This window comes from Diceros bicornis, chromosome 5, assembly GCF_020826845.1.
Source record: "Diceros bicornis minor isolate mBicDic1 chromosome 5, mDicBic1.mat.cur, whole genome shotgun sequence".
Lineage (NCBI taxonomy): Eukaryota > Metazoa > Chordata > Mammalia > Perissodactyla > Rhinocerotidae > Diceros > Diceros bicornis.
In genome coordinates this window covers 2,559,873-2,572,255 of record NC_080744.1, presented here as the reverse complement: position 1 = coordinate 2,572,255, position 12,383 = coordinate 2,559,873, and the positions used below count along the sequence as shown (strand labels likewise).

Below are 12,383 nucleotides of genomic sequence, written 5' to 3'. Positions count from 1 at the left end.
GAAATTCCCTAAAGTAAATACATTACTAACTTTTTCGAAAGATTAAAGTCCTGCTGAGCCCTAGAATTGGCTCATTATTTCATGGATGTCCATTTTACAATTCAGCCTATTGCCCCTAAAGTGACAATCTCTAGACATTTGTTTTTTTTAATTCTGTTTCCCACACATAATTCCAAGTTGACAGAGGCCTGTAGACGTGGCACTAAATGGATTATCCAGACCAGAGAGAACTCTCTTGCTATCTGCATGTTTATGATCAAATCCACTTGCAGCTGCCAAGCCCCACCCTCACCGTCGTCACTATACAGGAGCTGCGAGGCAACACAGACCACACAAAACAAGAGCCAGGTCATCGACATGCACGACGAGAATTCAGAGCCAAAGACGCAGTATTTGATCTTGGACCTGGACCTAACTTCATAGTAAAACACAGGTATTTTGAGTCTTTGATGCAGATAATCACAGGCAAAAAAAAGAAAAACCTATGGTGTTTCATCTGATCTCAGAAGGAAATTAACCACGGTTGTTCCATTAAACATCTCAGGGAAAACTTCATTTTACAGAAACACATAAGCTACATTTAATGCTAATTTCAAAGGCCGTTGTCAGTATCTGCGACAAGTTATGACTAAGCCAGTGTAGAAAAGAGGGAGAAAGAAGCCAGTCCCCACCTCAGTGCAAACTAAACAAACGTTGAGAAAGAGCGCCACCTCCTGGAATTGGTTTCCCAAACTCCAGCTGAAAACGAAAACACTCATAAATCAGACTGCAGCACACAAAGGTGCCCTCGACCTTTCCTGCACTAAACCTTCAGCAGGTCATAGGTCAAAGCACAGGTAACATTCTTTGGAGCTGGTTGAGCTTGATGTCAGGGCACACCAAGGTGCAGGGAATTTTTCAGGAAAGTCAAAGAAAAATTTTTTTAATTAATTGACTTCTTTCAACCACAAATAGAGTTGTATTTTAGCAACCAGAATCGATATTACATAGAAAAATAGGGGTTTTTTTAATTGCATTTCTAAGTGGCCAAGTAGAGCTAATAATAGTATCACCTAGCATTCATGTAACTCTTTAGTTCACAAAGTCCTTTTATATATATTACCATTTAATAATATGTAGCAACTACCGTTCCCATGGTTATATCCAGCCAGAACACACCAGAATGACATATTAAAGGCCTTCATTCTGATTGCTCAGCGTCTGTGCGGTACCACCTGTTAGATATTTTTAATGACCCTTGACTCTATCACATCCTGATTCAAATAAAACTGAATTGAAAAGAGAAAATTGGAGTAAATTTCAATCAATAGATAATCCCCTCCACCCTCCCACATACACTCCCTAGGTCAATATTTGAGCTGGGGTCAGGGGAGGGATTCTGCCCACCAGTTCTAACCATGCTCCCCCTCAGTCGGAGGAAATACCCTTCACAGGATTTACACACACACACCATACACACTCACACACATTTCTCTGTCCTACCTCGAGGAAACCTCAATTCCTTCATTCACAGACTTTACTGAACACTACTGTGTACCAATTAAGTTCTAGAAATGCCAGAAAGATAATAAGGAGGAAAATAAAATGGATCTCTGCCCAGTACCACAGGAAAGCCCCACAAGAACTCTAACTGGGTCAATTATCATCCCAGTTCAAGCTACTATAACAGAATATCATAGACTGCGTGGCTTGAACAACAAATATTGACTTCTCACAGTTCTGGAGGCTGGGAAGTCCAAGATCAAGGTCCCGGCAGATTCCGTGTCAGGGTGAGGGCCACTTCCTGGTTTTGCATGCCCTCTTCTCATTGTATCTTCACACGGTGGAGAGCAGAGAGGACGTGAGCTCTCTCGTGTATCTTCTTATAAGAATCCCATTCGTGAGGCTCTACCCTCATGACCTAATCACCTCCCAGAGCCCCACCTCCTAAGACCATCACACTGTGGGTTAGGATTTCAGCATACGAATTTGGGGGGACACAAATATTCGTTCCGTAACAATTACCTAAACGCTATAAAGCCTAGCAGAAGAAAATGTAGAATACCTACACGACCTAAGGGTGAGAAAGGACTTCAACAAACTGCAAAAGCACAGGGCAAGAGGCAACACGTCGACTGAGGAGGCTTCGTCAAAATTCAGCTTTTCCATTCCGCAAAGAGCACGCACGAAACTAACAGAGCACTGACGGAGGGGGAGAAGATATTCACAAAGCTTTACACATTCTAGATTAATCTAGATTAATATCTAGAATGTCTAAGGAACTCCTAAATCCAAGATAAAAAGACAGCAGGCTCAGAGGAGAAATAGGCAGACGATCACAAAACGCAATTTACAGAAAAGGAAAGCCCGGGAGACTGACAGGCGTGTGAATAGACACCAAATCCGTGAGCAGTCAGAGAAACGAAAACTAAAACCACGACGGAATGTAACTTCACAACGATTAGACTGCCAAAATTTAGAAAGCTGGATAATGCCAAGTCTTGGCTGGGGTGTGAGGCTCTGAGACCCAAAGGAGAAAGAAGGTAAACAAGACCATCACCACCATAATGACTAATAATGCCGTAGAAATTAGAGGCATCTTTAAAAATAAAAAACTACATTTTTGAGTACCTGCTCTGAGCCAGTCCCTGTACTAGTCACCTTCACATGCATTACCGTCTTTAATCCTTGTAACAACCACTATTTTTACCCCCACTTTATAACCAGTATAAGGCAACTAAAGCCTAGAGCGGTTAAGGGGCGTGCCTCAGGCCACACAGCTGCAAACAGTTAAATGGCATTGAAACCAATGTTTTCTGACTCAGAGACCAAGGCTCTTCCTCCTACGCCAGAGTCTCCCCCATTTCTCTCTACACCCCACCCCTAGAAACACACCAGTGGGCCCAGGAAAGAAAGTTGGCTTTTAGAAATAAATCACTATAGTTGCTTCTGCGGTAGCAGAATTAGGTCAGCAGGGAAACCAACTCCGTGTTGGGAGAGCTCACCAATGGTCTCTTCTGGTTATGCAGGCAGGACCCTAGTCCAGGGCACAGACTGAGAGGAACTACGAGCTACGCCCTAGCGAGCTCCAAGGGTGAGAGGGGAGTGAAGGGGTGAAGTGTCCCGCTTAAGGGGTAAGAGGAGGGAAATTGGCGGTGGATGAGAGAAGGGGGTGGCAACACGGCCGAGCCCAGGAAAGGACCTGCGAGGAACAATGCCTGCTGTGGAGAGCCATGGCGACGTCGGAGGAACAGAGACATTGGAGACCCGCCTGTGGTGGCTTCCCATCCTGTCCCGAGCCGGGCTCTGGGACCCCCAGCCCTTCAGGAGAGGGGGCTGGACCTCACTCCAGGCCTAGTGTTGCTCATCCACTCCCACCCTCCCTCCAGACTCCCCGCCGGGGCAGTGGCCTCAGGCAGCGTGTGTGAGGCAATGTGGACACACGTATTGAGTTTATTGGCCACACGCACCACAGCTCAATCTGGAGGACCGCTTTACCGTTTTTCACACATACCATCAATATTCCTTCCCTCGAGGTTTCATTTGACTGCTGCTCAAACCTCTCCAGAAGTCCGCCCAGACTTTTCCTTGGGTTGGAGCTCACTAAAGCATGGGCTGCTCTCCGTCTAATCAATATTCACTTTACTGACTTGTGGCTTTCTCCCCGTGATTTCATTATCGTGGTGGAGAGAGGGAGACCACGCAGCCAAGGCCACCCAAGGGAGTGTGTGCTCGATTCAGTCTTTCTAGACACCTTGGTCCATTTAGTTCATTTGGCCTGCAGTAAAGGGAAAACCACGGAAGCCTTCCTGGAAGAGGTGATGCCTGAACACACTCTGGAAGATTAAATAAGAGTTTGCAGGTAGAGAAAGGGGAGAAGAGCATCCAGAGGAAAGCAGCAGAAGTCCAAAGGGACAGATGACAAGATGAGTGTCTGAGATAAAGGGACTGTGGTGTGATGGCAGGGCTTGCTGGGGCACAGAACTGAAGAGGGCGCTGAGCAGTGTTTAAACTAAAGAATGGCAGGCTTTGATTTGTGCTTTACTTACCCTGACAAAGGATTGCCTGTAGGAAAGCCTAACACAGCATCTTTCCTATTTTTTAATTGATTGGTACAAAAGTATTTACAGAGATTTTTTAAAACAAGCCACATTTAATCATTTGTTTCTCAAATCTTTAGGAATACGGCAGAAAATCCATGATATAGACACCGTATTAACTTCTGGAACATGAAAATAGAAAGATACTTCTTGTTCCCAGAGACACAAATCTAATTTCTAACAGGACATGGGAGGAGAACTTCACATGAGAAGTGAAGGTCACTGCAGATCCAGGGGCCAGGACCTGGCATTGCAGGTGGGACACCAGCTGCATGAGAAGTCCAGCTGGGCGGGCGGGGAAAGGGCCTCGAGAGGGGTAGCAGGGGGGTCCCCAGTGGCTGTGGCCACCAGAGCCATGGGGACAACATAAAGGACCGAGTGGAGGTGTTGTGTCAGAACAGCTCTTTTCCCTACGGTCTAGGACCAAGCAAGGAACCCCGATCACAAACCAGCTGCTGTGGGACTCCTGCCAGCACCTAAAAGAATCCCCTCTGAGTGGTTTTATCCGTGCTCCTCACATGGTGTCACCCACGCAGTCCCTTCTCCCGTCCTCCCCTAAGCCCTGCACATGACCTTCTCTCAGTTGCACATGCTCAGTTAGGTGTTTGCCTGTTTCCATGTGCATGGAAATCTACAGACACACACACACTCCCCAACAACAGCGTGCCTAAGCATCTGTCAAGCATGTCGTCCCCACTTCCACATCTCCAATCTCCTGCAGTACAGCTGGCTCCCAGCACCCTCGTCATCACCAGAGTCAGTCAGGAGGAGACGCTCCCATGTGCTGCTCGAGGAGGTGTGAACTGGTCGACACTCTCTGGAGTTGTGCGTATTCTGATTTAGCATTTCCCCTGCCAGGAATTTATCAAATAAATACCCAAATGTGTATGTACAAGAATATCCATCACAGCATTGTTCATAATGGAAAAGAGAATTTTTAACAACTTCAACAATCATCAGTAGGGATATGATTAAATAAATCTTGATACATCTATCTGCACATGGAATACTGTAAAGGCATTAGATACAACAGAGGAAGTTCATATTTACCGCATGGAAAGGTTTTTTATGACATAAAAAAATTGAAAAAGCAGATTATAAATTGATATGTCTAAATTTATTCACGTTTGTAAAACATACAAATATGTGTGTATATATTTAAGTATATATATTTTTAAAGTATAAAGCGTTTACTTAGATGATTTTTTCTCTATTTTCTTGTCTGTATGTTCTAAAGTTTCCACAATAACAATATTCTATATCTGTTATAAGAATAAAGTTATTTTTTAAAGACAAAGACCCATGGGTTCCAGTTGCCCTCACAATATGAACCAATAACATGATGTAAGCGATGCAAATGTAAACTGGGTAGAAGTACCGTGTTAATAGGTCTATTACTAGAAAGTAGATTATAGCACTTACGACTTGGAAGGCATAGTTCATTGTCCACACATTCCCTTCCAGTCTGGATTCCAAGTTCTGAGAGTGACTCTCATAAACTAAAGCTCATCCTGAGATGTTCCCAGGAGAGTGAATGGCCAGGAAACCTGTCCTTGAGGAATGACTGTTGGAACTGAGGTATTTATCCCTGTCACCGATGACCTAGGGCTAGCACAGGAGTTAGAGTCAGTCATGAAAAGGGCTAATGGTGGAAGGAAGATCTGGATCATTCTATCCAGCTTTGGAGGACCAGTGGGTGGAAGTATAAATAAGTTGGATTTTCACTTACAACAGAAGGAAAACATAGAGAAATGGAAGGAGTAAAAGAACCTTCTAACAACTCAAACCTTTTGAAAACTGAACAGGCCAAAGTGGTGAGTTAGTCCATCGTTGAAAAGGTGCAAAACACAGCTCAGGTCCACCTGTTGGGAATGGTATAGTGGGGCTCCTTGAACTGGGGACGATCCCAAATGTTCTTTCCAACTTGAAGTGTGAAAATTCACTCACCACAATACACAGTCTACAAAACAGATGGAGATAAATCAAAGGCCCGGGTTCAATAACCCACAGAAATGAGGACAACTTAATTCCCTTGAGTGCAGCATGCCTCATTCAGAGCATTCACATTTCAGAATTTTTTTCTGTAGAGTGTGGAGAAATTATTATGAAAATGTTAAGTGTATAAGAAGTGAATGTCACTTACAGTTAGAATGCTCTCTGGCTGCCACACTGCAGTGGTGACAGCCTCTTGTCCCTGTTCCAGACCTAGTTTATCAAAAAAAAGTTGGCTTGAGGATTTGGGTGGCTGCTTGGTCCTCTAACCGAGAAGACTCATGGTTGTAATCCTTCCACAAGAAGTTATTCTCACACAAGTTATCTCACTACTGTGAATCTGTTTCTCCTTTTAAAAATGAGTGGAATGCTCACCTATCTCTCACAAATATAAGGATGAATAATGATAATCAATTACACAATTTATCTAGAATATATATAAACTATAATAAAGTACATTTCATTAGCATAACAAATAATATTACAGAATGGGAAATTACATACAAAATGAGGGTATTTGCCCATATGATGCACACATCAGACCTTACGATTATTTCTCACGTGTATGTGATTGTCACGTGACAGTGTCTCATGAGAATGGGCACCATCCACACATGTCAGCATCCCCTGGAGAAGCAGAGTGTGGCCTTTGTCTGGAAGTGTTCTCCACAACCCTCAAGTTCTCCTGAGCAGGGTGGGGACAGCAAATGGGGTAGAGTGGGTCCAAGTCCCACGATCCCACCTGACAGAAGCCCAGACCAGAGAGGTCTGTGTGCTTGTTAAGGAAGAACACCGCATGTCCTGGGACGAGGATCCTAAAGGGGGGATAAAAGGCAACATCAGAGCTGGTCATCAGACTGGTCCCCAATCCAAAGCAGGGTAAAAGTCCCCGTGAAGTTCTGGATTTTACCCACGACAACTTCAGTCAGAGCCCAGAGTCTGATGGAAGCCCCAGACACTGGTATCTCCAGGGACCAGACTGAACTGTCATTCAAGTCTTGACTGTCAACATTTATTGAGAGTTTACAATGCCAGCCACTATAAAGTCGTTACACATTCACTTAGTCCTCACAACTCTGTCAGGTGGGAACTGCTATTCCCCCAGTTTACAGAGGAGAAGCCTGAGGTTTCAGTAATTTTCACGAGGCCATGAGGCTAAGCCAGGTCTTTCTGACTCCAAACTCTACACAGATACCTCTTCCTAAGGTGACATGGCCAGTCATGAAACTATCTCACTAATGAAGACCCGACTGTGCTCTGGGATTCAGATGTCGGGAGGATACGAGTTTGTACTGTTATTTCCGGCGCAGATTCCACAGGCTCAGGCAGCTCCCCGGAGCTTCCCACACGTGACACAATTCCAGCTGTTTGGAAGTTTAATCTACAGACAAACATTAATTGAGAACCTGCCAAAGGCAGGATGCTGAGCTGGGTTCTGAGGTACCTGGATAAGAACCAGACACACGTCTTCTCTGACGAGGCTCGTTACAGTCTAGGAGAGATGATAAGACGGATACAAGCACGTGAACGAAGGTGACGAGACATGACAGCAGGAGAGGCTGGAAGAGGTAAGACTGTTCCCAGATCCAGGAAAGAGGACAAGGAAAGAAGAGAAGGACACAGCTCCAGGGGAAACGGTGCGATCGAGGCATGTTTATGAGAGGTAGGTTTTGGCTAAAATGAAAAGTACACGAGTAAGAGTCAAGAGAAGTAAGTTTCTAAAGATGGGTTTGGGCGCAATCTTAAAGAGCCCAGATGCAAAAAGTGAGGAATTTAGACATCGTTCTATGAGCCACGGCTAAGGAATTCAACATTATAACATGAGGATCCTGGCCTTCTATGCCCCTAACCACATCCTATATATGTTAAATTAAAAAAAAAAAGGGATCCAATACCAAGTAATAAAATTCAAGTCAAATTCAGTCAAATTTACATGAATGACCTAGGGTTTACCCCCATGAGATCCTTAGATTGTTTTCCAGGTTTTTGTTTTGTTTTGTTTTGTTTTGTTTTTGCTCTTCCCAAACACTGTTTATAAGGTAGATAAATATATAAACACATATAAATAAATAAATATGTAAATAAACCTCCAAAAAGCCCTTCAAAACCCTGATGAACTAAACATAAACTCACGCTGAATGGCCTTTACAATCCACACGAGAGATGGTTATAGTACCAGAGTCTCATTGAGTTCACCATATTATATATTTCTTAAATAGTTTGACATATAAGCTCAGCTAACTTTTGCTATAAATTCTGTTACGTCAGGAAAATAACCAGAAATGTATTAACTTGACACATAAGTGATGGTGTCAGAAGACAACCCCGTCTGGATCTTATAGGACAGCTCACTTTGATGTAGGTTCCACCCAAGTTAAGACCATGCACAGTTTTATGCCAAATCTAGGTGGTGAGGGAATGTGGAGGCCAGCGTGGCACGCTCATTGCCAAGCAAAAGGGCACAATAAGGGAGCGTCTCAGCATAGGTGGGTTCAAGGCTAGAGCCTAAAGGGACTTCAGGGAAAAAACAGTTTTCCAGTCTGAGCCATGTCCTATATGACGATGCTCTTGGCTTTCTCTAGGAAACCTCTGTACAATCGTTGGGCCAGAACATAGAGTCATACCCCAACGTCTTCATTTAATTCTTCAACTGAGCTGGAAATCTGTCTTCACTCAAAATAGAACCAACCATTTATGTATTTAGTATCCACTGTTTTGGGGTTTCTCCAGGGTTTCTAGGGAGGGTAGTGTCTTTGAAACAGTATTGATGATAATGAGTGAATCAATCAACTAAACAACAAAATTCACTTATTTATTCAGAAAATTTAGTGAGCACCTATTACATCTAAGCACTGGACGCTGAGGTGATAATGACGAGCAAGATAGACAGTCACTTCTCTCAAGGTCATAGTCTAGCAGGAAAAATGACACTGAGTATCTATTATGTGCTCTTATATGCTAAAAACTGTGGGTGTGTTTGTTGGGGAGATACGGAAAGGAAGGAAGGAAAAAATAATACACCATGATGCTGTCCTGTCCTCAGGATTTTTTCAGTCTAGTCGGAGACACAAGATGTAAAACAACAAAGTGAAACTTCATAAACTTGGGAATGAAAATTTGGCTTCAAAGGGACCACACACACACACACATTCACACACGAGGTTTGAACTTCAGTGTCATCTCAGTAACGCATCAGCAGTTTTCCCTGTCAGCGAGAGAATCTGTCTAAAAAAGTCCTAATTAATGAATCTTCCTCTGAAGTCTGAGTTGAGATGCAAAAAGGGCTCTCCATGCTGGCACAAGGCAGTTTGTACACATTTGAGAAACGATTCTGTAAAGAAAAGCTTCAAGATCATCATTACATTTGGAGTGCACCTGCTGGGGAGCCAATTGTCGGACGTTATTAGATGATACCTCAGCAGCCGATGAGGTTTGAATGCATAATTATTGTATTTCTGTTCTGCCGAAGTTCGACAGTGTAAAATATTGTCATTTTCCCTGTGATGTCTGATGTGCTCCTGAGGCCCAGTCCACCCGCTTTTCTGGGGTGATAATGACTCTAAGTTGGTGATTGCGAAGCCCTCGCCCTTGAAGATTAAGAGAAGACGAACCTCCTCCAATGCAAACTTCCTAAAAATGCAAACAGCAAAAACATGATCTGTCATGACATATATATGACATGTGAAGCACAGAAAACTGGCATGGAAACAGGTTACCTCCCGACATTGCAGTTTGGGCTAAAGCAGTGTTTTACACAATGTAAAGTTATGACTCTAACACCGCAATTCAAGTATGAGAGAATATACTAATTCTTTCTTGTCTTAAAATGAATTTAAACTTGGAGTGCTACAAGACCTCTGTACAATCTTCATAGGCAAACTCATCTCAGCGGACACAAATGCCAGCTCACACACGTAATAACCTGTGTGACCACACCTAACACAGTGGTTGGCACTCTTCAGAGAGACTTAGTAAATATTTGTTGAGTGAATCGATGACTTGAGTGAATAAGTAAATGAATGGTCGCAAGGCCCCCCTGAATGGAAGGAGCATTCGAGGCTCCTTTCCACCAAGTAGAGCGAGCAGGGAGAGATACCGTGAGTCGGGATGAAGATGAAAACAAGCACCAGGTAGCCCAGCATCCTGTGTGCTGTGATAAGGAGTTAGGCTGCATTCTGGGTTAACACTGAGAAGCTTCTGATGGATTTTTAGCAGCACAGTGACTTGATTTGTGCTTTAACTCTGACTACTATAGCTAGAACGGACTATAAGGATGAGTTAGTGCAATAACAATAGTCCAGGAGAGAGGTGGTGGAGGCTCGGACCAGGGTGGGGTTGGCAAAGGACAAAGTAAATGGATCCAAGACATTTTAGAGGGCAGAGTCAAGGATGACCACCAGGTTTCTGGTCTAGTGATCCAGGTGGATAGGGGAACCATTTGCCAGGATGGAGAGGAGTGAATAGGGCCAGGTGTGGAGCTCAGTTCTGATGCTAAGTTTAAGATGCATGTGAGACATCTGAAGAAAGATATCAAGAAGGGAGCTACATATGAGTCCTGAGCCCAGAAGAAATGTCCAACTAAAGATAAAAAGCACAGAAATGGTACGTAAAGTCATGGAAAGGATCGGATCATCGAGGGAGAGAGTATAGACATGAAGAGGGTCCAGGATCCAGCCCTGAGGAAGTCCAGTAGGCGCTAGCTGGAGCAGAGAGGCCAGTCAGGAAGGAGGAAAATCAGAAGAGGATAGTGGTGTCACAGAAGCCAAGGAGGACAATGTTATAAGAAGGAAGGAGCAAACAACCAGATGGAGGGAAAGTGAGAAGAAGATAGAAAATCTTCATTGGCTTTGCCAACGGTTATTATTGACTTGGACAGCAATCCTAGCAGAAACCAGATTGAAACACCAGGGCAGTGAGGACGTGGAGGTTGCTTGTAGACTACACTTCCAAGACGTATGAATTTACCTTCATTATTTCCAAATTCTTTCATCCATTTTATCCTAAGAAACAAACAACAACAAAAACAACATTTTCATATATGCTACAAAAATGTACAGGCCACTTACTGTAAAATAGTTCAGCCATTAAAAAGAACACTGAATGGAAAAAAGTTGAAAAAAAGATAAAACAAGAAAATAAAAATATACGTTGAAAAACACAGTGTTAAAGAAATACATAATAATAAGTTATGAAGGAAATTGACAATAGCGATTCTCTCTGAGGGTGGGATTGTGAAGCATTTTCATTCTTCCATTACGCATACGCATAATACAAGTTTTATACAGGCATGAATTATTTTTATAATTAGAAAAAAATAAGTTTTGTTTTGTTTTTTAGCAAATACAAGGACCAAACAAAAACACTGTGCCAAAAAAAAGTGGCTGTAATTTAGAGGGCTTTTTTGGGCCTTGAAACATGATTTTTCTGATGAGTAATTATTTTCACTGTTTTGTTTTGTTTCTCAGGCCTTTGGATTTTCTGTCTTTAATGAAAAAAGGAATGACTTTCTCCAGGCAGTGTGACAACGTGTGGCACTTGTAATACATGGAGATACTTTCTCCAGGGCACTCGGGATGTTGTCATTTTCTTCATCTCTAATCAACGTCCAATGACTTAAATTCACTCAATCTTAATGTTTCCCGGCCAGGTGAGCACTGGGGCTTGCTCTCAACCCCATCATGGCAGAAGCTCAAATTTAATAGGTCGATAAGGTGTGGCCTAAAAGGGCTTAAACCTTGTCACATCTCTGCCGGTGGAAGTACCCTCCGCTTTGCCAGAGAGCCACAGGGTCTTAGTCAGGGTTCATCACAAAACAGTCCGGAAGGGAAACCTTCCAAAAGTTGTTATCAACTTCCAAACTTTCCACCAAAGAAACACACTTCAGGGCAGAGGAGGGTCTGACCTGAGAGGAGCCACGCGTGAAAGACTTGCCCTCAGACAGGAGTTTACATTATCTTCCTTCTGGGTCTGCTTTTAGGGTGAGTGTTTGATTAGTTTACTTTCTTTTTCTAATAAATTACCAACAGGAAATTAGAGGAATACCACGTTTTCAAAGCAGGGTCAGACAGTGTGGGGGGCGTCCCACAACCACAGATGCATCAGAAGACCTGAAGCTCTGGTGTGTGGGCGGCCACAGCGGCCTCGATTAGCCAGCCAGGCAGGGCTGACAGGGAGAGTTTTCTTCCCCAACCTCCACAGTAATAGCTGGTTTCCAAGCAAGGACATTTCATTATTCTGGGGTACGCATTCAACTACAGATCCTGCCTTGCCTGTAAACTTGTCATTTGAGTCTGAGTTCCATATCTGTTGCTG

The 12,383-nt window shown here is 43.4% G+C and overlaps 1 long non-coding RNA gene across 1 annotated transcript in view; it reads right to left on the bottom strand.

Annotated features, from left to right (window-relative positions):
• Window positions 1-9,729: 9,729 nt before the first annotated feature.
• LOC131405630 (uncharacterized) overlaps window positions 9,730-12,383 on the bottom strand; it is a 76,557-nt gene continuing 73,903 nt past the window's right edge. The window contains exon 5 of the long non-coding RNA XR_009219981.1: window positions 9,730-11,071. This is a non-coding gene — a long non-coding RNA (uncharacterized LOC131405630). The remainder of the gene's footprint in view (window positions 11,072-12,383) is intronic.